We start from the raw sequence: 13,003 nt of genomic DNA, 5'->3' as shown, positions 1-13,003 counted from the left end.
GGCGGCGCGGGCCGCAGGCGCCGGCGGCGGGGCGCGGCCGCGGCGCTGAGTGACGGGGGGAGGCGTCCAACCCGCGGTGCGTGTGGGCGGCGGGCGGTGTGGGCGCGGCGTGTGCGGCAGGCTGGGCTGCACCGCAGCGCATACACTACAATGGCTGCTGGAAGGACGGGAAAGCAAACAATTTCCAGGCCCGCCGCGTCCAGCCCGAAATATGGGGAAAAAATTACAGAAAAATCGGAGAACACTGTAAAGGGTGGAAACGGGGCGCAGAGGGGATGCTGAGGCTCCCGCGGTGAGTCTGCTGCGGGTTTGGGGGGCAAGCGCCGGGGTTTAGCAGGGAAATATCAGGGTTATTTAAATTATGAAGGGGGAGGAGGAGAAGGAGGGGGGAGAGGAGCGAGGAGCGGCGAGCGGCGAGGAAAAGTTGGTGTTAATCATCCCCGCGTCCATCCTTCTCCCCCCGCCGCCCTCAGCCCCCACCGCCCCGCGCCGGACCCCCCCCCCCCCCTCGCCCCGGAGGGGGGAAAAACAGGGAAGGGGAGGCGAGCGCTGCCCCCCGCCCTCCTCCCTCGGAGGGAGAAAGCGATGATTTTCGGCAAAACCTCTCTCAGGAGTTTCCTCCACTCCTCCCCTCCCTCCCCGCGGCGCTCTGGTGGTTCGCGAGAGAGCGGGCGAGGCAGCGCGCTGCCCGGGGCCGGCGGGAGGGAGGGAGGGAGGGCGCGGGGTGCCCGGCGCAGACCCCCGCCGGGGCCGGGGCCGGGGCAGGAGCGGGAGCTGCGCGGCCGCCCCCTCCCCTCCTCGCCCGAGCGGAGCCTGTGCTGCGAAGGCAGTGACAGCGGCGAGAGCGGCGAGAGGGAGCGGAAGACATTAGAGGCGGCGGTGCCGAAAAATGAGGGAAAAAATTAATATAAATTCGCCCCCCGCCTCAAAGCGGCCGAATTTCGCACAGAAATTTCCCCCGCGGACCCGGCTACCCGGAGGGGGTCCCCCGGCCCCGGCGGCCGCCGCTTTGGGGGGGATCCGGAGCGACTTTGGGGCGCTCGCCCCCCCTTCCCCTCGGTTTTTTGGACAAAAGTGGGTTTTTTTTCCGGGGTAAAGCAACGAATTTGCCCGCTCTCCCCCTCCGTGTGGCCCGGGAGCCTTCCCCTGCCCCATCGGCGTGTGTTGGGAGCACAGTGCGGAGCCGAGGAGCGCCGAGCCGGGCTGCGCTGGGGAGGGGGATCGCTAACTGAAAGCAGGAGAGATCCGGAGAGAGAGAGAGAGAGAGCAGGGACAGCTTGTTGTCAGTATCATAAACAACCAAAATGGAGGGAGAACTGAGGCATATAACAAAATAAAAATCAGAAAAAAATGCCAAAAAATACCTAAAAATCGGGGCTGCTCCTCCTTTTCCCCCTCGAGGTGACAGGATAAAACCCCGGGCTTCCCGAGGCCGTTTTCGGGTTTCAGGGAGCAAGGAGTTAATATTTATTATTTTTTTTTTTGTTGATGAATTCTTTGGGAAGGCAAAAGCCTCCTCTCACTCGCCACCGACAATGGGGAAACGTGAAAATCCCTTTCGGGAGGCAGAGGTAGGGGGAGATGGGAGTGCAGAAAGTGCACAACTTTGGGGCAATGCGCAGCGATCCCAGATAAGATAAATGCTGCATGTGCTGCTGGATAACTTCCCTTTTTAATGCTTTTCGGGTGTTTGGGGGGGAGTTTGGAGGTGGGGGCTCCTCTCCTTTTCTCTGCCTTCTTTTTCTGTCCTTTTTATTATTTTTTTTTTTTCGGACCGGAATGCAGTGCCTTTGTAGTGTCACTTTCCTGATCTAATTAGGATGTGTGAGGCAAAGTGTAAACCTTTCCGGTTTATGAAGTGCGTTTTCGTTGCCTTTCAATCTCGAGTTTTCCTGGTGGCTCCCTCCTCTCTTTAAACTGGATCCTGCGGAGCGGTGTGGGGCTGAGGTAATGCTCCACGGGGAAGGCTCGGTGCTCCAGGCAGGCACCCCTCCTGCTCTGCCTGCTGCCCTGCCTGCCACGTCCCTTCACCTGTCTGCGTCCCACCAGGCGGGCGTTCTGCGCTCCCCTCGTTGTGTTTATGTGAAATGAGGATGCCTCATCTCGCCTCACGTTGAAGTTAATGCGAAAGTGCTGCTGATGTTGGTTCCACGTGGGATCAGGGCATTTTAAAGAGACAGCTTCTCTTTTCCTATGGTTCTCAGCGCCTCTGCCTATGGCAGGCGGGTGGTTCGTTGGTTGTTTTTTTTTTTAATGGAAAGGTATCAAATCAGCCCTGGTCTGAAAAATTAGCTGTAGATAACAGGGGGAAATGCTCAGATTCGTTCGGATCGAAGCCATTCTGTTGTGCGTCACGAGGTTTTTCTCGATGTGTTCATGAGAAGGCTGTGTTTTGGAGAGCTCTTTCTGGAGTGGGTGTTGCAGGAATGGAGGAGTCCCATGTTGTTACATTAAAACCTGACCTTGCTGTGCTACCTGTGAGCTCCCTGAGAGGAGACCCTATGTGCGCAGTGCGGTTTCGTGGCTCTTTTGTAGGAGTTGCAAAGTGCATTATTTTTACTGTAAATAAGTTCAGTGTTACTGGGGACACTTGAGTTTGTTGAACAGCATTGCGGCCCTTGTTGTGCGCTTAAACCTTCTGAGCAGTTCCAAAAGGTTTTGAGAATGGTGCAAATAACTGTAGGTTTTAATTGGCCGAACGAGGGGCATTTTTTTTTTTTTTATTTTTTTTACAAGTACACCTTGGCTGTGTAACAACATCACTTGGGAGAATCGCCTCTGGCTTTGTCTAAGAAAAGGAAAAATCATCCTAACCGAGGTCTAGTTTCATGGGATACGTACGCATCTGTGTGTGCACGCGTACTTTTCGCATCCGTTCGGGCTGGTACGGTTTTTCACTTGATTTTTAACTTGAAAATGTTGAACTGTCACAGTGTGAAACGCTCTGCTTCTTTGGATGATCTCCTATGGATTGTGATTTTCAGGAAAACAAGCTGTTTTAAGAAAATTAGTCTCCTCTGAGCATGGCGATTCGATATCTTTGCGAGGAGTTACAGCGTTTCCTTTGCACGTGCTTTGTTTTTGCGGACTGTGTTTGCTTCCAGGTTAGAAATGGAACACAGGTATGGATTTTTGGAGAGGGAAGATGGTGCACTCAGCTTGTAGGGAGGCTGCTGGAGCAAATGTTTGCTTTGAACCTCTGGAATTTGAATATCAGTTGTGGCAGCCCTTTGTGTTTGATAGCATGTGTTCGCAAATGGTCCGTACCTTCCCTGCAAGTGTGACCAAAGAGCTGTTGTACAGTGGCTGTTGACTGGGGCAGCCTTGTGGTTGGAGATTTTGGAAGAAAGCTCCAAGTTTTCCACTGAGTCACACTTGTGAAAATTAAATCACATCAGTTACTCCTAGGCTTGAAAAGGAGCTCATTAGGGAAGGAAGATTAATCAGTTTGTGTAAAGGAATGACACTGAACATATTTCCATAACTGTCTTTTGGGGGTGAGAGATCTTTTTTGTTGTTAGCGAGAATTCATGCTTCAAAATTCCTTCCCAAACCCTTTTTTTTTTTTCTTTTTTTCTTTCTTTTTTTTTTTTTTTTTTTTTTTTACACTGATCTCTTCTTTTTACAGACTGTGAAGGTATTTTGTCCTGAAATTTGTAGAAAGCTGATAAATTAATAGCAGTACACTGCATGTTGGTGTTTGGTTATTTTTAATGTACCATGGTGAGGAGCAGTGGCTGCACAGAACCAACTGCAGGGAACTGGTTGGTGGTGCTGAGAGCAGTATTTAAGAGCTCTTAAAACAGCACATCTGTGACAGTGAGTGCGAAGCATTAAATATGTTACAGCCCTTTCACCTCCTTCAGAGCTTCTGAATGATCAATTTGGTGATGCTGAGGATAGGTAGGGGCGTCCATCCTAACAATAGGAAAGAAACACATGTTGTGGGGGATGGCTCTTGACCTACAGCTGTGCATTACAAAGTAAATTCAGTGTATCCAACTATAGCAGAAAACTCAGGACATAGGGAGGAGGAAGGGTGTTCTCACAGAATTTGATGCTCTTCTGAAATGGATTTGCTTTTAAGCTATAATCCAGACGATGAGGACAATAGAAGTAGATAAATGCTACTTAGGATTGTTTCTTACGAATAGAATTACTGTCTTTTTGTAGAAAACTGAATTCTTGCAGGGATGATGTGGTGTGTAATAAAAACAGAAATAATTTTCCAAGCTTCCTTACTTCTAAGAGTTGAGCTAATCTTCTCTGTTACACGTTGCTTTGGTTATATATGATTTTGCTATGTTTTTTCATGATTTTTTGAAATTAAAACACCCAAAGAAACCAAAACTGTGGGGCAGTTGTTGGTAAAACTACCCAAGTTCCTGCTGGTAAAGTGGGGAGTTGGAAGTGTATTGAAGACCTACTGAGATATGTATCAATCCTATTCACTGATGTTTAAAAGTTATTAACTTCAGTATTCTACAACAGTACAGCAAATACGGGAATCTGAACTGACACGTATTGAACTTTTCTTGAGTGCTTGGTTCAAGTGTAATTCTTGATGCGTACATTTTACATAGTAATAATCCTGAAAAATGAGTTTTCCAATGTAGAACATTGAGATTTAAATTAAAAAACTTTGTGAGAGTGTGTGGAATTCCAAAAGCCCCTATTTCCCAGGTGCAGCCACTCCTAATGGTCGTCCATCTGCACACGTAGGCAGTCAAAATGGTGCCCTTCAGTCCCCTCCTTTCAGGGCAGTGCATGTGTTTTAAAAGTAAGGGCTTAAAGAGGGCACTACTCCTGCCCTAAATAAACTACTATTTTTAACTGTTTCAGGTTGTTTTGTTAGAAGGGATGTTTTATTTCGGTCTAAAACAAAGTTTCTGCAATTCATCAGTAACCTCTGGTGTATTTAAAACTGGTACCTGTGAGCAGGCAAACACCTCTAGGGAGGGTTCTTAAACAAGTTTATCTGTTTGCCTAGGGAAAATATTCTGGAAAATGTGAAGTATGTTGCAGCACTGAGCCCATTCTCCATGCAGTGTAGAGCTTAAAGGAGCTAGCAGCCACCTCCAGCACAGGGATAGAGTGCTTGCTTCAGGGAGGGGGAATGCAGCTACCTGCAACTAGCGAGGCTTTAGCTTGCATGGCACTTGAAGGAAAGGTGCAGGATCTGTCTGCTGAGCTGCTGAGCATCTTCATCCAGCTACCAGATGTTTAGGTAGCCTTAAAAAACTGTTCAAAAATAATCTGAGAGCGAGGTAGCATTTTCTGTTGAACAAATGTAAAATGTTTAAATTTCTGAAGTGTCAGGGATTTTTTTCTTGCATTCATCTGAGGATTTTGATGATAAGGAATTGTGTGTCTTTCCTGCGAATCAAAAAATCACGTCTAGAATTTAATTAAATTTATATTGATTTTTCTAAATTGTGCAAACTTGTAACTCGAATGTAAAACATATTGATTAGCCCTCGACAGAATCATTTGTGCAGCTGCCTATATTTTATTTTTAATTTTCCAAGGAACATAGTAGCCCACTGCCTGCAATAGAGTAGGTGGCAATTACTAATGAATTTTAGGTGAACCGTTTTCCACCAAACATCAAATGTGAAAAATTCAAAGTGTATGCAGAGTTCTAAGAACCTAAGGCTAAATACAACCAGTGACCATTACTGTGAGCTGAATTTGATTTAAACAGGCTTGCTGAAGTATTTCTTGTCTACTTCAGTGTCAGTGTTTCCTTGGTGTTGTCCTATAGGGATGAATTAGCCGAAATTAACAGAATTGTATTTAAAAGATTTTTTTACAAGAGATAACATGCTTTAGGAGAAAAGTTGTAAGTTATAAGTGATGGGGCCTTCTCACAGAATATATTAAAATTGTTAGCATTAAAATGGACTCTGTGTGTCTTATAAATGGTTGTTTTAGGGTCATGGCATTGCAGTGTGTGTCAGTGAGTTGAGAAGACAGCATATGTACAGAGTTGACAGTGAAGAGTGGGAAAACTGAAATATTTCTTCTTGTATTGAAGGAATAAATCCATTCATATGCTAGCCTTCTTTGTTGTAACTTCTGTTCATTTTCTAACCCACTGACTGTTCAGAGTGTAGAGATACTTTGTCAAATACATCAAAAACTATGGGCAGACTGATGGGCTCGGTTGCACATGCTCAGCCCTGGCAGCTTTGTAGGCTTGTAAGGGCCAGAAGAGAGCAGAATGTATCCTGATGTGGAGAATTCTTTTTTCTTTGTTTGTTTAAGGGCAAGAAAATGGGGAAAATAAAATAAAAAATAAATAGATAGATAGATAGATATCCAGGACCGAACTAATGTAAAACTCAAAAGTGACATAGATAAAACAAGTCATTATAGACAAGTGTGGCTATAATCCACAGAGCAGTAACTCAAAACTCTGAGTTAAAATAGCTCCAATCAGTTTTGAGGACCCAAATGGGAATCAGGAAAGTAAAACCTACAATTGCCATCAAATGCAATTAAGAAATAATGGTGTAATGGAAGTTGGAAAAATGCAAGAAGTGTCTGTTACAGTAAACTGAATTGTTATAATCTTCTTTTGCACTTAATGTGCTAAATTCCTCTCTCAGAGGAAAATATCCCTAGAAATCAGATTAGAAAGTGTTTAAAGGGAATTATTTGTCAAAGTGTTTTTTTTTAGGTTTTTTTTTTTTTTTTTTTTAACTGAAGTTAATATAACTAATAATAATCTCCTCCATCCCTCTCTAAAGAGTACTTTATTTCCTATCATTTAACCGTGTGTGTTGCACACAGTCTGTAACTTTGCTACATACTGTACAGGTAATTTACCTGCCAGCCTGACACTGGCACTAATTTCACCCTGCAGTCTTCTCTGTGGCTGTGGTCACGTTACACTGCTGAGAGTGCCAAATCTGAAGTATTCCTCAAGAATCAAGGTGTAGGTGGTTGGTTTTGTCTCGTGCATGTATCAAACAGCAAGGAGAATGTCAGAAAGCTTATCTTCCCTCTTCACTCATTGAGTATGTATTTGTATACTACAGGATATCAGATTTACTAGTGCCTGAGTACTTGAAAAAGCCCTGCAAGTCATCTGATTCTGAATTAATGAGATCTCATTACACTAAATGTTTGAACAGCAGAAAAACCCTCTATGCAAATGGGATGTTACTGGAGCAAGTGCTTGTCACTTCCCATCAGGCTGTTGTGTGGCGTTACATACGTATTTCATATACAGGCACACATATTTGAAGGAAACATCTGGCTGGTAGGGAGGAATGTCATGTCTTTTGAATCAGTTGTAATAGAGGAATTTTTTATTGAAAAGAGACATTTTTTGAAAGAAACCAGTGATCTTATTACCAAAAAAAAAAAAAAAAAAAAAAAAAAAAAAGACCAGAAGGAAAGATTCTGGCAGCTTACTATTAAATTTCAATCAAGGCTGTATAGTTAGCAATAAAACGTTTACGAGTTTGTAAATGTTAATTTTCTTCAAACTCTTACTGTCATGTGTGGAATTTTCATTTGTACTAATTGTCCATTTTGTACAGCTGCCTGCATTCACAGCTTCACAGTCGGTCTGTATTTGTCACGTTGAGGTACAGATGAGATATAAATACGTAAAACTAGAAATTGCCTGCTGCTATTTTGATGTTTTCATAAAATGATAAACTGCAAAGGTGTATGTTTCTGGTGTTAATTATACATTATCACTTGCTGGTGCTCTTGCCCTAGCAATTATTGTAAGCAGAATGAGTGTTAAACTGAAATAAAACCAATGTAAAATCCTGGTGGGGTTCTGTACTTTGCTTAAGAGCCAAATGTAGACGTTGTTCAAGCTTATTTTATTCTCTGGAAGTTATTGTGGTCAATACAAGCATAATTTGTTTCATCTAGGATGCTAAGAAGCTGTGAGCCTCGTAGCTTAGGGAAGAGCCTCGGCATAGTTGATGACAATAGATGCCAGTTAATTTGAATCTAGATTTTTTTTTCCCCTCTGTTACTTGACAGTTTTCTTTGATTCTTCTGAATACTGGGATTGTGTTTAGTCTAAACCACTTCCAATTATACCCCAGCACAAACATATAGCTTATGGCTATATTTTAATCAGTTTCAGAAAAAGTAATAAAAATATTATTGCGTATGCCAAAGGATGGTGTTGCTACATGCTATTTTAAATGGTGTTTAAGTATGGTTATAAGCATACCAGTACAATGAAATCAGTTCCATTCCTAAATAACAAAGTTACATTATTTGTTACTTAAAAAGTTACTGAGAATCATAATATATTAATTATCCCAATTATTCAGGCTGTTTTTAATATGTGTTGAAATAGCTTTAAAAAGTATATATGAAATATTTATATCAAACTAGTTTAATTTCTCATTACTTGTAAAATGCATGTTTCCCAGTTGTAACTTTTTAAAGAGGTTTTGTCTTACCTATGCAAGCATATCCTTTCCTTTTGGTTTCAAAATCCAGTTCTTTCATTTGTTTTAAACCCTTTCATTCTCCTGAAATGAATCTGTGTCTCAAAGTGTTGATATCTGTCATTTTTGTATTACAAAAATAGTGCTGAGGAGGGCTGCAAAATTAACTTATGCTGGTGATGCTACAAGTGTAAATACTGAGGTGTAGAACGATGTAGAAAACTTAATCATAGTGGTATTTGAATGATGAGGGTAGCCCCAGTCTGAATGAATGTTGAAGTGACCTGTGAGGAAGAGATGCTCAGTTCTGCAGCCTTGTAGCACTAATCAAATTGGTGATGAACGGTATCACAAGAAATGCTCAAACATGCTCCTAGCGTGAATCATAGGAGGCAAACAGAAATCTAGATCATGCTTTCAGAAATGGAAGCTCTGAAGTCAGTTTCTTTGAAAAATGCTGTTTATAGAGGTATCCCCTGTAGTGTAATGTTATTTCACCTTTGAGAACGTGACCAGTTCAGAATATTTGAAGACAAGAAAGTTAAGTCTGCCTTGAGCAATAATTTCAGTTTCTAGTACAGTTTTTATCTGTGCCTCCTGTAAAACAAACTTCATATCTTCGCAGTACTGAAATATTTGTACTGAAAGAAGTGCGTTTAAGAAGCTTTAACTGTGTTGATTAGTGGTTCATTTGATTGGAGCAGAAGGGTGCTTCAGGTTGGGGAGGTTGAGCATGCGTTGTTAATTTCAATTTTTCTGTAGTTGTTAGCCTAGTAAAGACACTGAATGTGAGGATCCTTCCTCAAGCCCCAAGTGAAAAGGGAGGTGTAGTCAAGAAGGGTTTCTGATGGCTGGAATTGCTGGCCCTCAGTCTCAATAAATATTCGAGTCCTATGAATTCATGGTTTCAGTGGTACAGTCAAGTTGCAACCTTGAAACTCGTAATATGTTTGGCTATCATGAGGTGAATTCCAGAGTTTGTTGTTAGATGGACCCAAAAGGTTTTGTCTCAGGAAGTGCTTCAGTAGTGCGCAGGTTTTACTTTTCCCAGTGTGTGTAAAGTTTTCATCAGGAACGAAGCCTTAGAAAGCCTCCCTTCTCAGAGCAAACTCTCAAAGACTTTGGAGATGTCATGAACCTCTCTTTGGGGCTATTCCTCATATAGTTTTAGTTGTTAAACTGTTCTTGAAGATAAAATAATCTTTCCTTCTAGGCTTCCAGGCTTTATCAGAAAGGCAGCAGTTTGATATCCTGCGGTGGTTTTATCATAAAGGTTTTCAGTAGATAGGTTAACGAAAGACCTTAAAGGTGGCAGAAATTAGCTATCAGTTTGCAAGTACTCTGAAACTGTTGTGTAGTGGTATTTAAATGATACTTGTTTCATTGAGGTAGGAAGACTTGTAGTGCGGAGAAGATGGAGCTTAACTCATGCCTTAATTCTTCCCCAGATACGAATAAAAACTTGCCACCATTTTTGTTACTAAGAAATGTATCTTTGGTACGTGTAAAATGTACGTAGCCTTTTTGTAACTTAGGCCTTTGTAAGAAATGTAAGAGGTCTCATGGATGGAGATCTCTTATGGATGGTCTGTTGTTTAGGAACGTTGTAAATTCATTATAGGATTTCATGTTTGGGGGAATAGCTGAGAGAGTATGCAGTCAAAGCCAGGTGTAGAGCTTCAGCTGTTCTGCCTCCTTATGGTGGGTGTTCAGACTGGTTCTGTGGAGGCAAAAAATTGTTCTTTTTCTTCCCACCTGTTGCATTCTTCAGTTGTTTAAGAAGTCCATTTCTTCCTGGTGTTTTTTTTTTGAGAAGTATATTACAGTGGTTGGCAAAGTTATTAAATGATAATTTCTGAACTACACAGTTTGAAGATGGAAGAGGGAAACTTTTTTTCCTTCTGATTCCGACCAGATTTATTTGCATGGTTCCTTGGCCTCTTCAGCAGCGCTTTGCTATAAATCAAAGTAAATGAAGTTGAACAAAAAGTCCATAAAAACTCATGTCCCAGATTCCTCTGGTGGAGCTTAAAACACAGTTGAATGCTGACAACTCTTCTTCACAGCAGTCTCCCAAGATATTCAACCTCTACTTCATTGTCTCCAAATATCTTGATTTCCGTTTTTCTCATTCTAGCTGCATCATTGGTTAACATGCAGTAGAAACTGTATTGTCTGCATAAGCCTGTTTGAGCCCACTGCAGGACAAGAGATTTATGTTAAAGTTGACTTGCTTCTCAGGGAGCTAATGGTGTTTTCCCATCATTTTTATTATTATTACAACATGCATTTGAGATTGTTTCAGGTGGCATTCGTGAAAAGGGATGATCTTTCAGGTTGCCAAGAATCAAGCTGTTCAGAATTTTATAGGTTAAAGTTAGTATTTATTTAAGCATCATTTGGAAACCGGTGGTCATTCAGGGTACATTATGGAACAGTAGAGTCATGTGCTTCTCAGCAGGGGATGCTGCTTAATGATGGCACTGCCATGTCCTGAATTTGGGAGGAGCGGACTTGCAGTGAAGGAACAGTCTCTTTCTACAGTGTGAACAGGGAACTGCTTTACTCTGGCTTTTACAAATAAATGAATCTCTGGAATAAGATCCTTCGCTCGCTCACACTTTCCTTTTTTTTCCCACAGTATCAGAAATGGACACTTTAGGAAAATTTTTACAAATCTGCTGTCCTGAAAGAGCAAGTATGTGTAACCACATATGAAATTAGAGTGTGTGAAAAGGACAAAAATCCTTCTGATAAAAATCTTGGGAAAGCGTTAACTGTATTGAAAGCAAAGAAAAATAACTACTATAGTAATCTGATGGTATTTTTTTAACCTAGTAGATAATGTACAGATGTCATTGGGTTTCATTCAGTGATAGTTTGAAGCCCTCAGTAAGAGAATGTGTGTCATAATGGTAGATTTATAAAAAGCAATATATGATGTATGCATGGAGGAATATGTTTTTTTGTAACAAAACCATCAGAACTTGATAGGAAAAAAGATGTATCTGTATACATCCACAACATTTTTCTGATGTGGAGAGGTTAGACACCAAGATGCACAGGTCTTCAGAGCTCTGCCCTTATTTGTGGGAGCTGTACAAACCAAAGCTGCTGTACACTCAGCTAGCATATGGTCCCGTGCTTTCTGAGGTTCTTGAATTTCTTGGCTCGGGGTCTTAGAGTTTGGAATTAAACGTGAGATATTACTGAAGTCAGTATCATATGGTCACACCTGGGATTTTAGTCCAGTGGTGAGAGTGTATTTTTCAAAACATGAGCGTAAACATTACATGGCTTTGGACTTATCTTTCTAGTGCTGTGGAGTGTTCCTAAGAATAAGAGCATTTTGCTTTGTCAGAATTACTGTTTTTATTTGCTTGTAATCAAATTCTGCTCTGTAATTCTGTTACTATTATTTGCTCAGAATCGGGCTCATATTTTTCCTTCAAATGAACACACGTCGCCTTGTACTCCTGCTGAGATGATTATGCATAACACCTCTGACTCAGCAGATCAAAAGATATGTTTGTTGAAAAACAGAATTAATATTTTGTATTTTTTTAACAGCTTAAAAATAGCTGTGTCGAAAGAGATTATGCTTTTAACATGCTAATCCACTAAGCCATCATACATCATCCTGCAGGGAGTGTTTTTATGCCAGGCAGCTGTCTCTTACCAGAGTCCATCTGAAAGGTTTCAGGTTATCACAGAAATACACCCATAAACCCGAGAGAGGCTTCTTTAATGGAATGTATGATGTGGGCATAATCGAATTGCAGCCTTTTTTCCAGGAATTGTTTTACATGTCAGTGTTGTTTGGCCTGTTTTGAGGCATTCTGGCTATTTTGAGACAAATTGATGTCTCAATTGCGGCGCTTGCAAAAAGCTTTTCTCAGAGAGGGGGTGTTAACAATTCCTAATTTGAATGTAGAATATTATGTTGTGATAGCCAAATATCTGAGTGGAATGCTTTCCTGATTACATGAAAGATAAAGAACGATGTAAATTTGTGCCAGATGGATTGGAGACTGGGAAATGCATCTGAATTTTGGTTGCTAATCTTGCCCACGTTCTTCTGACCCTTTGTTTTTTGAAGTTGCTTTTTCCTCATTCAATTTTTGTAATTCTATATCGTCTGTGTGGAGAGAGGTGCACAAAGCTTGGAAACAGCAGTCCTGACTTTGCAGAAACATTTGTAAAGCGCACAAAATACAACTGAAAAGTAAACTGTCTTATCTTTTGACTTTAGGAATCCTGGATGTTACGCTTGTAAGAACAGTAGGTAGGTGTGTGAAATGGAAATTTGACTGTGGGTTTACTGCTGCTGCAGACACCAGTGACTTCTTTAGTTGTTAAATATTAAGAGAAGGAATTTGCTTCTAGTTAGATGTCTAAAATTTGCTGCAACAGCTTAGCAATGACAATTTCATTTTGTTTTACAAATGCTAAGTCAGATTGGTACAACATAAGATATCAAGTAGTAATAACTTACCAAATGTATCTGTTCTGGCTGATTATAGAACTCTATTTGATGTTATCTGATCAGGGTGCTTGAAAATGTGTTGCTGTCT

At 41.6% G+C, this 13,003-nt stretch overlaps 1 protein-coding gene across 4 annotated transcripts in view; it reads left to right on the top strand.

Annotated features, from left to right (window-relative positions):
• The first annotated feature begins 93 nt into the window (after nucleotides 1-93).
• PLAG1 (PLAG1 zinc finger) overlaps nucleotides 94-13,003 on the top strand; it is a 47,759-nt gene continuing 34,849 nt past the window's right edge. For all 4 annotated transcript variants that reach the window (XM_052703178.1, XM_052703179.1, XM_052703181.1 and 1 more), the window contains exon 1: nucleotides 94-292. The gene's annotated coding sequence lies outside the window, so the exon portion shown is untranslated. The remainder of the gene's footprint in view (nucleotides 293-13,003) is intronic.

The sequence above is a fragment of the Tympanuchus pallidicinctus genome, unplaced genomic scaffold (assembly GCF_026119805.1).
Source record: "Tympanuchus pallidicinctus isolate F22 unplaced genomic scaffold, pur_lepc_1.0 scaffold5, whole genome shotgun sequence".
NCBI lineage: Eukaryota > Metazoa > Chordata > Aves > Galliformes > Phasianidae > Tympanuchus > Tympanuchus pallidicinctus.
The sequence above is the reverse complement of the archived record's forward strand: the minus strand, read 5'-3'. Positions and strand labels throughout refer to the sequence as shown.